Here is a 14178-nt window from a genome sequence, read left to right on the forward strand (position 1 = left end):
TGTGCATTTGAGGTACACGATAATAAGCCACCCAACCTTCGTTGACAAATTTGATGGCAGTACTTAATTTCAAATGTTTAAACCTTTCAGAGAAAGAAATAGAAGATTATGATAAATGGATGAGGATGGAGAAGGTGAATGCAAGAGAGCCTACGCCCAGGAATACCAGGGGAGCTTACAAAAACATTATCGCACGCATAATTCTTTGCTCTTAACTTTTACCGCAGGACACTTTCAAACCTGAAAAGTTTCAATATTTTTACGACCTCTTGAATGCACCAGAGATGGTTTCTTAAGCATCCATCAAGGGTTAATGCTTGCAGAGAATATCCTGGGTAGACTGCTCAGCTGCATTTCACATACGTTTGAGCATCAAATCTCTGGAGCCCATAGATGCTACTAGCTACGGTTTCAAAAAAATACATTCTTTGTGGATTGTAGAATATTTGCAGCTTATTCTCATGGCCTAGTTTCTAAACGAAAGAGTGCCTGCGTCTGAGGATCTGCTCAGAAGCATGGGGCGGTGCAATTAAAGGCCAGTTCCCCAATACTAAGGCTCCGTACTCTTAAATTCACCCCAGGTCTCTTTAATCCCCTACCAGATACTGATACCCATTTATATAGATCTTGCAGGTTCCCGATTTCTACCTTTGTGAAAGCTTTCGGTCTTCTTCAGTCCTTTTGCTTTCTTTATTTTGTCCTGTCTTGCGGAAGAATAAGTGCTGGTAACCACAAATACATACCAGTGGCCCCCACCAGCAACTGTTGTGTTGGCTCTCATTATAACAACGAGACTGCTGGACTTGGGCAGCAGCACAACCGGATTGTGGGGAACTGAGTCCAATTCCATACTGTGTGACAAGTGGCGGCCTAATCCTTCCAGCCAGCTACCAGTACCCAAGGATAGAGGTGATTGTAGCACCACGCACATAACATTGTTTTCTCAGGAAAATCGTGATGAAACAGATCTTACCCTTTTCTCTCAGTTACATTGGGATAACACATGCAAAGACAAACAGAAACAGGAATTGGTTCAATTAATTGTATTGAATCAACTGCATTCTAGATAAAAAGGCATGCACTGCAATGATTAAGATAAAGAAACATGACAATAGCAGAGCAGTGCCTAAAAGAGTGAAACATAAGAAAAAGTCACACCATAATGTCACAATATGAGGTTTTAGAACTCCTACCAACACCACTAAGGTTCTATAGTAGAGCACAGCATTGTTAGTCCTGCGGATAAAATAACGTGCCAATAAAATGATGCTAAAATAACCTCACAACACAACCACTAGCTTAAATAAGCATTGTTCATTTCAATGGTTGATTCAGTACAAAATAACAGTACAATATCCAGCATGAAGAGTGGTTAGCCATGAAATATCTGGATAACTCAGTTCTTTCCAAGCAGGTCAAAAGGACATGGTTTTCTACTGTGGGTTGGGGAGAAATTAGTTACTTATCTGTATCTCCTTTTCTTCAGGATTGATATCGTTAATATATGAACATATCTTAATCATTCCCCATCCGCAGTACTCTTAAAATAGCAATAAACAGCAATAGAATCATCAAAGGCCCAACAACATTTGTTTAGTAATGCATCCACCTCATGTGAAAGTACCCAAACATCAGCCAATGAGGTGGACTACTCCTTCTAGAGGCCACTGTAGTTCTGATTTCACAACATATGTATGAAGAATACTGGGAATAGGTAGTGAGCATCTGACAGGGTAGGGAGAAATGCATGTGGATCTAAGGAAGACAATATATTCTCAAGGATTGGCTCTTTCATAGGCTTACTTGCTTGGATTGGAATTGCAAACAAAATACCAATTATTCAATAGGAAGAAAGCACACTCACCTTCAATGAAACACTTTTATAGGCCTGTTTGCCCACTGAAGAGCTAGCTGATGTATTTAAACCCATGTGGTAGTTCTTGGAGAACGTGTGTCTCTTCTACGTAGCTGCAATGCAGATGTCCGGGAGCAGCACCCCATATAGAGTGCAGCTGTTGCTGAAAGACTTTTGGTGGAATTCACCATCACTCCACCTCTAATGGAGTCCTTCACCTTCTTGTGATGAAAAAGTAATGTGGGCTGAAAACAAGATTACAAAGCACTGCTTGGACAAGGGGCCAACCAGCAAAGAGATGAAAAGCAGATCAAATGCATAAAACTTTCAGATTGAATGCTGAATGGCTTGGAAAGATAAAAGAAAGTAAAATGCTTGATCTAATGGACTTTGGGGTTTGTGGGCAAGATGACTTTGTCTTTCATGAAATACAAGCCCAGAATCAGGTACACTATATTTTTTTCTCTGGATATGCTATGACAATCTGAACAATAGCAGGTGTCTTCATCAAATTTAGCCCCATCTTCCAAATGGTTCCCAGCATCAGAACCAACTTGACTGACTTTGCAGGACGTTCTTTGAAGTCATAGAGACACCATTTCTGCTCCACCTTTCCACTTAACAACAGGACTAAAAGCCTTCAATGGTTAGCAGATGCCTGTAAATTGAAGAGTATTGATATAAACTGCAAAGCTGAGCTTGCCACACCACAAACTATCAAAATTGACAAAGAAGCTGGGAAATGGAAATGTTGAACAATGTATCATGAAGACTCACCAAACAGATCCATTTATCCAGTGGAACCACTCCCAGGTTCCAAACTAGCATGAGTATCTTCAATGTTTCAAAGGGGACAAACTAATGATTTTCTGATGAATGAATAAACACACAAGAATCATTGTCTATAATCTGAGAGAGCAGGTCCTGGTATGCACATTATCCCTCCTTTCTACACCACACTGAACGGTAAAGAACAAATTGCTTGCGGTCTTAGGGTCTTGCTGGAAGAGGCTGTAGAATTTGCAAGGACATATCTCCTCCAGATAATCAACAAGATCTAGGAGTCCTAACTGATCATAGACCATAGAGTGCAAAGGTGTATTTTGACATAATTTTATTTAAATCATCAAGTATATGGTTGAGGAGTGACTGACTGAGGAATTTTGTTATGTGAGGGGAAAAAACACTATACACACCATTGCCTCTTCCTCCATCTACTTGTTCTCCTCACCTCTTCTTTCAAGCCTCTCTGCAGTTTGAGGTGGGAAGCCGGTGAGACAAAGGATGTTATTTTTTCCCTATGCGCTGATTAAAACTTGGAAGGAGTAGAATGGGGTATTTACCACTTGTCGTGAATAACATTACCCCAAGGTGTGGTATTTATCATGGGAGATAAAAGTCTCCCATTTTGAGTTTTCACCATGAAAATGAGACTCAAAATAAGCAACCACTTTTTAACAAATCACATTCCGCATGTTTTACCTTTTTCTCAGGGCTTTCCCCTGGTATATTTCAGCAAGTTTGGCCTGCTGAAATATATCATGGGTAAAAGTCTGAAGGTGTCAGGATCCTGTGGCTACAGCTGCTGACTTCATATCTGAGATATCAGGTTTGAGTCGTCCCAGGATCGGCTCAACATCCTGTGATTCTAGGCAAATCACGTAATCTTCGCATGCCTTAAAAAAAGTGTAAAATGTTCTGGTGCTCATGTAAAGCACTTCATTGCCCTCAAGACTGGTTAATGCTATATAATACCGGAAAAAGTTATCAAACTATTTGTCATTTCAAACCCTGTGCAAATTTAGTTGCACAGGGATCTAATGTAGCTCTTAACATGTATGTAATGAGGGCCCTAGAGTCTTGCTCATCTTCATCAGAGTCATAACATGATAGGTGAAGCACTTGTTTTAATTTAGGCAGGACTCAATGGGTTTCATCCTTGATGCTTCAGAACCTGTCGAATAGGTTTGATCAAATACCAGACAGCAGACGTAGACTTATCATGCATTGATTGATCAAGTTTCACACTTCTGAATCACCTAGTCTGTGCAGGGATAGGAATGAACGGGTGCTAACTGCTAATTTGGTCTTTATTATGCTACTTTTGTACTTATGTGTTGGGATGGAAAATTCCTATGAATGGTAAAAGACATGTAACTCTGCCCTGAGTACCCAACTGTGCTGTTGTCTGGATCTCTATTGCTGAGTTTTTGTCATTCACGAACACGGATCCTGTGTGTGCACCATGACATAGGCCTGTCTCACAGATTGCGGTTTTGTTAGAACGGGAGGGGTGCCTAAAGCCCTGCCCTCATAATGAAGGAAGGCTACCGGCTTCACCAGGAGTTAAGCAGCACAAGCATGGTGGTGGCAGCATGCAGTATAGGGATCAGTAGTAGTTAACAGGTTCTTTTTACCTTGTATCACTGGACTGAGGCCTACAGGCTCACACACCTTTTAAAAAAGTTCCACTGCTGTGTGCTTTAACTCACCTCTGACCAAAATCGGGTTGATATGGAGTGCATGAGTGATGAAAACATGGCTGGGTGCATGTGTGCTCACAAGAAATAGGCTACACATCGGGTGGGGTGAAGTGTGGTACAGTGCGCACATGGTAAATGTGTGTGTACTGACGTGTGTTTTTTAAGTAACACACTGATACAGTACAGCAAGACTTCAGTATTGAACAGTGTGGGCAAACATATGGGCATGCTGGTGGTAGCATAATAAAGGAGGATAACAGTGCTGGGAAGTAAGTGTGCTGTGGATGTACCCGGAGTGCAGAAGCACCCGCATTGGTACATTACATGGAGTACCTTGGCTTCCATTTTGGGAAGCCCAAGCCTGCCAAGTGAAAACATGAGTATAGAATCCCCCCAGACAGATTTGTGTGTTACTGCATTACTATAAGCTTGATGGGACATACACTGGAGAGTGGGAGAGCCTGGCTCTTCCTGAGCATTTCAAAGGACTCTGATTCAGTGACAGATCACCCAAGGAGGGGCTTGGACACATCTCAGGAAGAGAGAGATGGGGCTGATAAAAGAATAATAAAGGGCTGAGAACCCAGGATTAACCTTTTGATGCACATATCACCGTGGCTGATGTTCAGGAGTGAACAGCTTCGGAGTCTTGCCTGCTGTGACAGGATCCCTTCAGTAGGGAGAAGAAAGTTGAAAGGTGTTCATTTCAAAGAAGCAGAAACCCCACAAAAAACTTCCAATACCCAGACACTAATTACATTTTGTGTTGGAGAAGGGCTATACGTAGAGGAGTCTGTGACACCAAAACCTTGTCATCTGCCAAGCAGCCAGACGGGCTGTGTGAGGAGGGGAAGCTCTGCATGATTTCTGCCTGTGACCAGGACTAGGGGCCCAAGCCTGCTAGTCTCCCTGCTTGGTGAAGAGGCATCATCAAGGGAAACCAAGTGCACCTGCCCTGGATCCTGGAGCACCAGCACTTACCAGCTCACGGGTTTGCCCGTGAGGAAGAGGAGAAGCAATGCCCAGAAGAGAGCCCTGACGTGTGGACTTCCTGTGTGAGGAATCTGCTCCAGAATTGATCAGGCCATAGCCCATGTGCCGGACTGCCTTAGTGACCCCTTAAGCCAGGAGCATGGTGGGAGAAACCCACTCCAGCACTGATCGGGTCATAGCCCTGAGCTGCACCAGTTTGGCGACACAGTATGCCAGGAGAACCGCCATAGACTGAATCAAGGAGCACATGGGTCGAAACTTGCTCCTGACCAATCGGGACATCACCCATGTGCCAAATTGCTTCAGCAACCACGTGTGCCAGAAGTGGCCACTGATTACGCCAACTTCAGGTCAGTATGACCGGACTTGTGAGTGCCAGGGTAGCGAACCTGTATATCAGGAGGGATCACCGGAGACGCAGAGGTCAAGTTCTGGGCCATCGCCCAGGACCGTGAAGCTGCTGCTGAGACCTAGACGGGACCAGCCCGCATTCTGTGGACTGCACCGAAGAAGGTCTAAGGATCAACAGGACACTACCGGAGCCCCTTCGGAGCAAGGAGACCACCCAATTGTCTGATCCAGCTAACAGCATGACTCGAGGGTGAGAGAGTGTGCCTGGCAGATGCTGCAGTGTGTGACTGCGCACAGCCTGACTTTGCCAACCCCGAGCAGGATTGTGCTGCACCGCTGAAGGCTTCCATACTGCCGGAGCAGGTAAGCCAAGAATTGGGCCTTTTGGGCACCGTGGGACATACCATCATTGGTGCTGCAACCCCATAGACTCTAGTGACTTAACTTACTAAAAGAGTCTGAGGGAAGAAATCTTGAGTAGGGCCTAATAGTTTACATTCTCTGGATGCAGTCATAAGTGAATGTTGAATAATATGGAATCTATTGCACTACAGGTGGGAAGAAAGAGAGTGGCCTGATAAATACTAAAGCCCTGGCCTCAAGGGGGATTGTGCTTACGCTTTTGAATGTCGACTTCCTTTGTATGTGTAGAGGCACCAGGGATTTTTTTTTTTTTTTTTAGAGATGGGGAGCGACCCCTTAGGCAAGGGTCGCTCCCCTGGAGGGGCAAATTGTATTTAGGCCATTTCTGCCTGCTTTGGGGGCAGATCGGCCGATTTTAGGTCAATCTGCCCCCAAGGGGGGCAGAAACCACTAGGCACCAGGGATCTTTTTTTTTGCGTCGTCACGCAAGGGGAGCGACCTTGTAGGCAAGGGTCGCTCCCCGGGGGGGTTGGTGGCAAATTTATTTTAGGCCATTTCTGCCCCCCCGGGAGCAGATCGGCCTATTGGTATTTGGCCGATCTGCCCCCAGGGGGGGCAGAAACCTCTAGGCGCCAGGGCAAATTGTTTTTTTGTTGGTTTGTTTAGAGATGGGGAGCGACCCATTAGGCAAGGGTCGCTCCCCTGGGGGGCAAATTGTATTTAGACCATTTCTGCCCCCCTTGGGGGCAAATTGGCCGATTTTAGGTCAATCTGCCCCCAAGAGGACAGAAACCACTAGGCACCGGGGATTTTTTTTTTTGGCGCCAATGTCACACAGGGGGAGCGACCCCATAGGCAAGGGTCACTCCAAGTGGAAGGTTGGCGTGGTGGGGGGGGCAAATTTATTTTAGGCCATTTCTCCCCCCCCCGGGGCTGATCGGCCGATTGTTATTAGGCCGATCTGCCCCCAGCGGGGGCAGAAACCTCTAGGCGCCAGGGCACATTTTTTTTTTGTGTTTTTGTTTGTTTGTTTTTTTAGAGATGGGGAGCGACCCATTAGGCAAGGGTCGCTCCCAAGGGGGGTGGGGGAGGGGGGGGGGGGGGCTGGTTGGGGGACAAATTTATTTTAGGCCATTTCTGCCCTCCCTGGGGTCGGCTGAGCTAGAGTCCAAAATCCACAGGTAGGCACTGTTTTCTATGAAAAAATGTGATGTGTCCACGTTGTGTTTTGGGTCATTTCCTGTCGCGGGCGCTAGGCCTACCCACAAAAGTGAGGTATCATTTTTATCGGGAGACTTGGGGGAACGCTGGGTAGAAGGAAATTTGTGGCTTCTCTCAGATTCCAGAACTTTCTGTCACCGAAATGTGAGGAAATCGTGTTTTTTTAGCCAAATTTTGAGGTTTGCAAAGGGTTCTAGGTAACAGAACCTGGTCAGAGCCCCACAAGTCACCCCATCATGGATTCCACTAGGTCTCTAGTTTTAAAAAATGCACAGGTTTGGTAGGTTTCACTAGGTGCCGGCTCAGCTAGAGGCCAAAATCTACAGGTAGGCACTTTGCAAAAAACACCTCTGTTTTCTTTCAAAAAATGTGATGGGTCCACGTTGTGTTTTGGGGCATTTCCTGTCACGAGCGCTAGGCCTACCCACACAAGTGAGGTATCATTTTTATCGGGAGACTTGGGGGAACACTGGGTGGAAGGAAATTTGTGGCTCCTCTCTGATTCCAGAACTTTCTGTCACCAAAATTTGAGGAAAATTTGTTTTTTTAGCCAAAGTTTGAGGTTTGCAAAGGGTTCTAGGTAACAGAACCTGGTCAGAGCCCCACAAGTCACCCTATCTTGGATTCCCCTAGGTCTCTAGTTTTCAAAAATAAAAATACACAGGTTTGGTAGGTTTCCCTAGGTGCCGGCTGAGCTAGAGGCCAAAATCTACAGGTAGGCACTTTGCAAAAAACACCTGTTTTCTTTCAAACAATGTGATGTGTCCACGTTGCGTTTTGGGGCATTTCCTGTCACGGGCGCTAGGCCTACCCACACCAGTGAGGTATCATTTTTATTGGGAGACTTGGGGGAACATAGATTAGCAAAAAAAGTGTTATTGCCCCTTGTCTTTCTCTATATTTTTTCCTTCTAAATATAAGAGAGTGTGTAAAAAAGACATCTATTTGAGAAATGCCCTGTAATTCACATGCTAGTATGGTCACCCCGGAATTCAGAGATGTGCAAATAACCACAGCTCCTCAACACCTTATCTTGTACCCTTTTTGGAAATACAAAGGTTTCCTTGATAGCTATTTTTCACTCTTTATATTTCAGCAAATGAATTGATGTATACCCGGTATAGAATGAAAACGCACTGCAAGCTGCAGCTCATTTATTGGTTCTGGGTACCTAGGGTTCTTGATGAACCTACAAGCCCTATATATCCCCGCAACCAGAGGAGTCCAGCAGACGTAACGGTATATTGCTTTCAAAAATCTGACAAAAACTGATGTTTTTTTCACCTCAATTTCAATATTTTTCAGTTTTTATTTTCTGTAGGAAACCCTTGTAGGATCTACACAAATTACTGCTTGCTGAATTCAGAATTTTGTCTACTTTTCAGAAATGTTGCGGTTTCTGGGATCCAGCATTGATTTCATGCCCATTTCTGTCACTGACTGGAAGGAGGCTGAAAGCACAAAAAATCGTAAAAATGGGGTATGTCCCAGTAAAATGCCAAAATTGTGTTGAAAAATTGGGTTTTCTGATTCAAGTCTGCCTGTTCCTGAAAGCTGGGAAGCTGGTGATTTTAGCCCCGCAAACCCTTTGTTGATGCCATTTTCAGGGAAAAAACCACAAGCCTTCTTTTCTGCAGCCCCTTTTTCCCATTTTTTTGAAAAAAACGAAATTTTCACTGTATTTTGGCTAATTTCTTGGCCTCCTTCTGGGGAACCCACAAAGTCTGGGTACCTCTAGAATCCCTAGGATGTTGGAAAAAAAGGACGCAAATTTGGCGTGGGTAGCTTATGTGAAGAAAAAGGTATGAGGGCCTAAGTGCGAACTGCCCCAAATAGCCAAAAAAAGGCTTGGCACAGGAGGGGGGAAAAGGCCTGGCAGCGAAGGGGTTAAAGACCACACGTTTCCCGCCGGAAGCGTGAGACTTTGTACTCTGCACCCGACGCCCCCGGCTCGACCTGCGGAGAAACAACACTACAGGGAGGACTCCCCGGCGCTGTGAGTAGCCAGAGTTGACCCCCCTGAGCCGCCCCAGCAACGCCTGCAGAGGGAATCCAGAGGCTCCCCCTGACCGCGACTACCTGCTTCTAAGAACCAGACGCCTGGTAAAGACACTGCTCCCGCAGCCCCCAGGACCTGAAGGATCCGACCTCCAGTGCAGAAGCGACCCCCAGGTGGCCCTCTCCCTTGCCCAGGTGGTGGCTACACCGAGGAGCCCCCCCTTGCCTGCCTGCTTCGCTGAAGAGACCCCTGGGTCTCCCATTTAACTCCATTGCAAACCCGACGCCTGTTTGCACTCTGCACCTGGCCGCCCCGTGCCGCTGAGGGTGTACTTTTTGTGCTAACTTGTGTCCGCCCCAGTGCCCTACAAAACCCCCCTGGTCTGCCCTCCGAAGACGCGGGTACCTACCTGCTGGCAGACTGGAAGCGGGGCACCCCCTTCTCCATTGAAGCCTATGTCTTTTGGGCACCACTTTGACCTCCGCACCTGACCGACCCTGAGCTGCTGGTGTGGTAACTTTGGGGTTGCCCTGAACCTCCAACGGTGGGCTACCTTGGACCCAACTTTGAACCCTGTAGGTGGTTTACTTACCAGCAAAACTAACAAACACTTACCTTCCCCAGGAACTGTTGAAAATTGCACTGTCTAGTTTTAAAATAGCTTATTGCCATTTTTGTGAAAACTGTACATGGTATTTTGCTGATTCAAAGTTCCTAAAGTACCTAAGGGAAATACCTTTCATTTGAAGTATTACTTGTAAATCTTGAAACTGTGGTTCTTAAAATAAACTAAGAAAATATATTTTTCTATACAAAAACCAATTGGCCTGGAATTGTCTTTGAGTGTGTGTTCCTCATTTAGTGCCTGTGTGTGTACAACAAATGCTTAACACTACCCTCTGATAAGCCTGCTGCTCGACCACACTACCACAAAATAGAGCATTAGATTTATCTATTTTTGCCACTATCTTACATCTAAGGGGAACCCTTGGACTCTGTGCATGCTATTTCTTACTTTGAAATAGTACATACAGAGCCAACTTCCTACATTGGTGGATCAGCGGTGGGGTACAAGACTTTGTATTTGCTGGACTACTCAGCCAATACCTGATCACACGACTAAATTCCAAAAATTGTCATTAGAAACAGATTTTTGAAATTTAATCTATTTTTCTAAAATTTTTAAAGTCCTGCTAGGGCCTTGTGTTAGTCCCTGTTAGCATTTCTTTTAGAGTTTAAAAGTTTTGTAAAAGTTATAATTAAGTTCTAGAGATAGTTTTAGATTCTTAAAAAGTATTCCAACTTTTAGAAACATAGGGGGTCATTCTGACCCTGGCGGTCTAAGACCGCCAGGGCCACAGACGACTGAAGCACCGGTGTAGGAAAGTCCTCCTTTTTTGCCTGATCACCCCCACTCTTTTTGGATAGGTACTGGTGGTTACTGACTCTTGGCTGTGCCCTGGGTACTGCTAACCAGTCCCAGGGCCTGTGCTCTGTGTAAAATGGATATGCAAATTAGGCTAATTATAATTGGCTAAGTTAACCTACCTATAAGTCCCTAGTATATGGTAGGGCATGTAGGTTTAGGGACCACAGCATAGGTGGTGCACACCTAGGTGCACTGCTGAGGTGCCCAGTGTCATTTTAAAAGCAAGCCTGCCTTGCTGGCTGCTTTTAAATTAAAGTTATATGCAAATTCGACTTTGGAATTAAAGGTACTTCCAAAGTCTTAAACTACCTTATTTTTACATATAAGTCACTCCTAAGGTGTGCCCTATGTGCCCCTAGGGCTGGGTGCCATGTAACTATAAGCAGGGACTTTATAAAAATAGATTTATAAGCCCTGGTGAGGTAAAAACAGGCAAATTCGTTTTTCCCTCATTGAAGTAAATGGCCTTCATAGGCTAGAATGGGCAGACTTTATTTTAAATTTTAAAGTCTCCTTAAATGTTACATACCAAGAATTTGGTATCAAATTAATTGTTGTAATAAATCCCACAACTTCCAGTTGTTGGATTTAATATAACTTGTTCAGGTAAAAAGTTTAGACTTTACCTAAAAAGTTGCCAATTTCAGCTCTGCATTGTTTTTGCTGCTTTGCTCTGATTGGCCAGCCTGCAGCAGCTTCTGCCAGGCTACTTTGATGAGGTGTGAAGTGGCCTGGCTTCACACAAAGGAATGTGCTTGGGGGAGAGAATCTCCCCTCAGCAGATGGTGAGGCAGGAAGGGGGAGGGCTGCCAAACTGGTCTTCAAAGGCAGAGAAGGACATCTGGAGCACCCAGCACACCCCCACATCCTGCAACGCCAGACAGCTAGGTGCCCCCTTGATTAGATTAGGAGAGTGCAGGAGAGGGGTGTGTTTATGATTTTTAGCCACACCAGTGGGTGGGCTCAGCCAGATGTAACCTCCAAAAATCAGATTCAGCCATGTTGGATTTTTAGAGACTGTTGCCTTTTGGGATGGATTTTTGCCACACTTCCCAGGAAGTGGTCATCACAGGGGGACGACCCTGTACCTGATTGGAGAACCAGGGCCCCCCTGCTTTTCACCCAGGAGCAAGAATAAAACTGGCAGACCTGCCCCCACACCTCAGATCCCCGCCAACTTTCAAGAAGAAGGAACTTAAGGAGAAGAAGGACTGCCCTGCTGGACCCCTGGCCTGCACCTGGACCCTGCACTCAGAAGGACTGCACCAGCTGCACACTTGGGCTTCACCACAAGAAGGACTTTGCCTGGCTTCAACTGGTTCAAGGAGGGACTCCCTGTTTGCTACAGGTGAAAAATTGCTATCCAGAGTCCCCTGCACCAACTCCTAAAAAAAGAGACCAGTTGACCACTGCCCAGTGGCCCAAAAGGAGTTTGCGACAGGTGCATTCTGGGAGTTGAAGTCCGCACCCCCCAAGGACCATCACAGAACTTCTGGACCCTTGGGGTGAGCTGTGGACCCCAAAAGAACCTTAAAAGAACATCTGGGTGAAGCCTCAGAAGTTTGGAGAAGATTTGACAAATTTTGTAAAAAAGCTCCAGAGAGGGACCGACCCGCCGCGGAAATTCTAGCCGGCTTGCCTCAACCGCGACCCGGCCTGACTTCATGGTTCGTCCCGGTAAAGAAAAACATCAGAAAAAGAGACTAAGTCCGAACGTAAAAAGTTGACCGGGACCTCCCAGCCATCGTATCCGAGAAGGGCTCCACGGACGTCGGATCAAGATCCAGGTTTACCCCGGTCGAAGGATTTTCATCTCGAAAAAAGGACTAAGTCCGAAGGTAGAAATCACCACCGAGGAAACCCACATCGCGTATCCGGACAAGGGCTCCAGGAGGTCGGATTCAACTGGCAGGTTCGTCCCGGTGAAGAAAAAACTTCAAAAGAAAGACTAAGTCAGAAGGTAACTTTTCAACCGAGGCCTCCCGCGACTTGTAGCCGAGCAGGGCTCCATCGCGGTCGGCCTGAAACTTTGACTTTGTCCCGGTCCTGGTGCAACCAGATGACCCGATTGGCGCTTATTGTTTCTAAGCGCTAGAAAAATAATAATACTTTAAAAATTCATATCTCCGGTTCCCCTGAACCGATTTTAATCGTTTTTGTGCCATTTTAAAGATAAAAATATAAACTATTTTTATAAATTGGTTTTGGATTTTTAAACTGTTTCCTGTGTTTTATTTAATTACTGTTTTGTGATATTTGAATGCTTTACACACTGTCTCCTAAGTTAAGCCTTGACGCTCGTTGCCAAGCTACCAAGGGTTGAGCTGGGATTAATTTACTGAGACCTAACTGTACCTAGGGAGAAGGTTAGTGGCTTGTTGCTAGGTGTAGGTACCTACCTGCCCTTACCAATAACCCATTTTCCAACATTTTTGGTGGCAGCGGTGGGATCCTGTACTTGTGTTCAGTATCACGTTACAGTTTAAGTAAAACAAATTAAAAATCCTTTAAATTGTCTTAGTGCAAAAAAAAAAAAAAAATTATTTTTAATTTTTAATTTTTTTATTTATTATTAATTTGGATTAATTTCAATTATTGAATTTTTGTAATTTTTCTAAATTCTTGTTTCCAATTTTTGCAAAAAGTTTTTGTTGACACAAAACTAGGGAACCATGGAGCTTGATCTGGCTAGCCTACCCACACTGACAGTAGTCCAGCTTAGGGGGTTGTGTATTGAGAGAGGGTTGCCTGCAACCACTGATCTCAGGAAGCAAATCCTGATTAAATCCCTGACAGCATGGGCTGAGGCCCAAGAGGTAGAGACAGAGGAAGCTCCAGAGGAGGAAGAAAAAGGGGAAGATGCTAACTCTAACCACTCAGGGGAGGGAAGGCATCCGAGCCTAAGTGAGGAAGAGGAAGAGTGGTCCTCAGTAGATACAGTCACTAGGGGCAGGCCCAAAGCTAGTGGTAGGAAGGGGGTCCCTTCAGGAGGAGAGAACCCATCCATCAGAGAAAGAGAGCTGGAGGCCCAGCTAGCATACATAGCTTTGGAAGCAGAGAAGCTGGCCCTAGAAAAGAAAAAGTGGGCAAGCAAAGAGAAAAGAGATGGTGGCAGCGATAAAGAGGCTGAGGTGTCCCTGGGTGGGGGTTTTGCCCCCAGATTACCCAAAGGGGTGGTTCCTGCCTATGTAGAGGGGGATGACATAGATAAGTGGCTGGGGGCCTTTGAGAGGGCCCTCCAGATGAGGAAAGTCAAGCCTCAGTACTGGGGTTCACTTCTTTGGGAGTTAGTTCCCAACTCTGGGAGGGATAGGCTCCTAACCATGAGTGGGGAGGATGCAGACTCATACCCCAGTATGAAGAGTTGCTTGACTAAAAAGTTTGGTCTGACCCCAGAGCAGTATAGGCTCAAGTTTAGGGACACCCAAAAGACAAGCACCCAGTCCTGGGTGGACATGTCAGTAAAGGCACTGGAGGGCTGGAT

General features: G+C 45.5%; 1 protein-coding gene across 1 annotated transcript in view; it reads right to left on the bottom strand.

The window, feature by feature from the left end:
- The window catches only part of OGFOD3 (2-oxoglutarate and iron dependent oxygenase domain containing 3), a 1107281-nt gene that overhangs the window by 251666 nt on the left and 841437 nt on the right, over positions 1-14178 (bottom strand). The window lies entirely within an intron of this gene.

This window comes from Pleurodeles waltl, chromosome 7 (assembly GCF_031143425.1).
Source record: "Pleurodeles waltl isolate 20211129_DDA chromosome 7, aPleWal1.hap1.20221129, whole genome shotgun sequence".
Taxonomy (NCBI): domain Eukaryota; kingdom Metazoa; phylum Chordata; class Amphibia; order Caudata; family Salamandridae; genus Pleurodeles; species Pleurodeles waltl.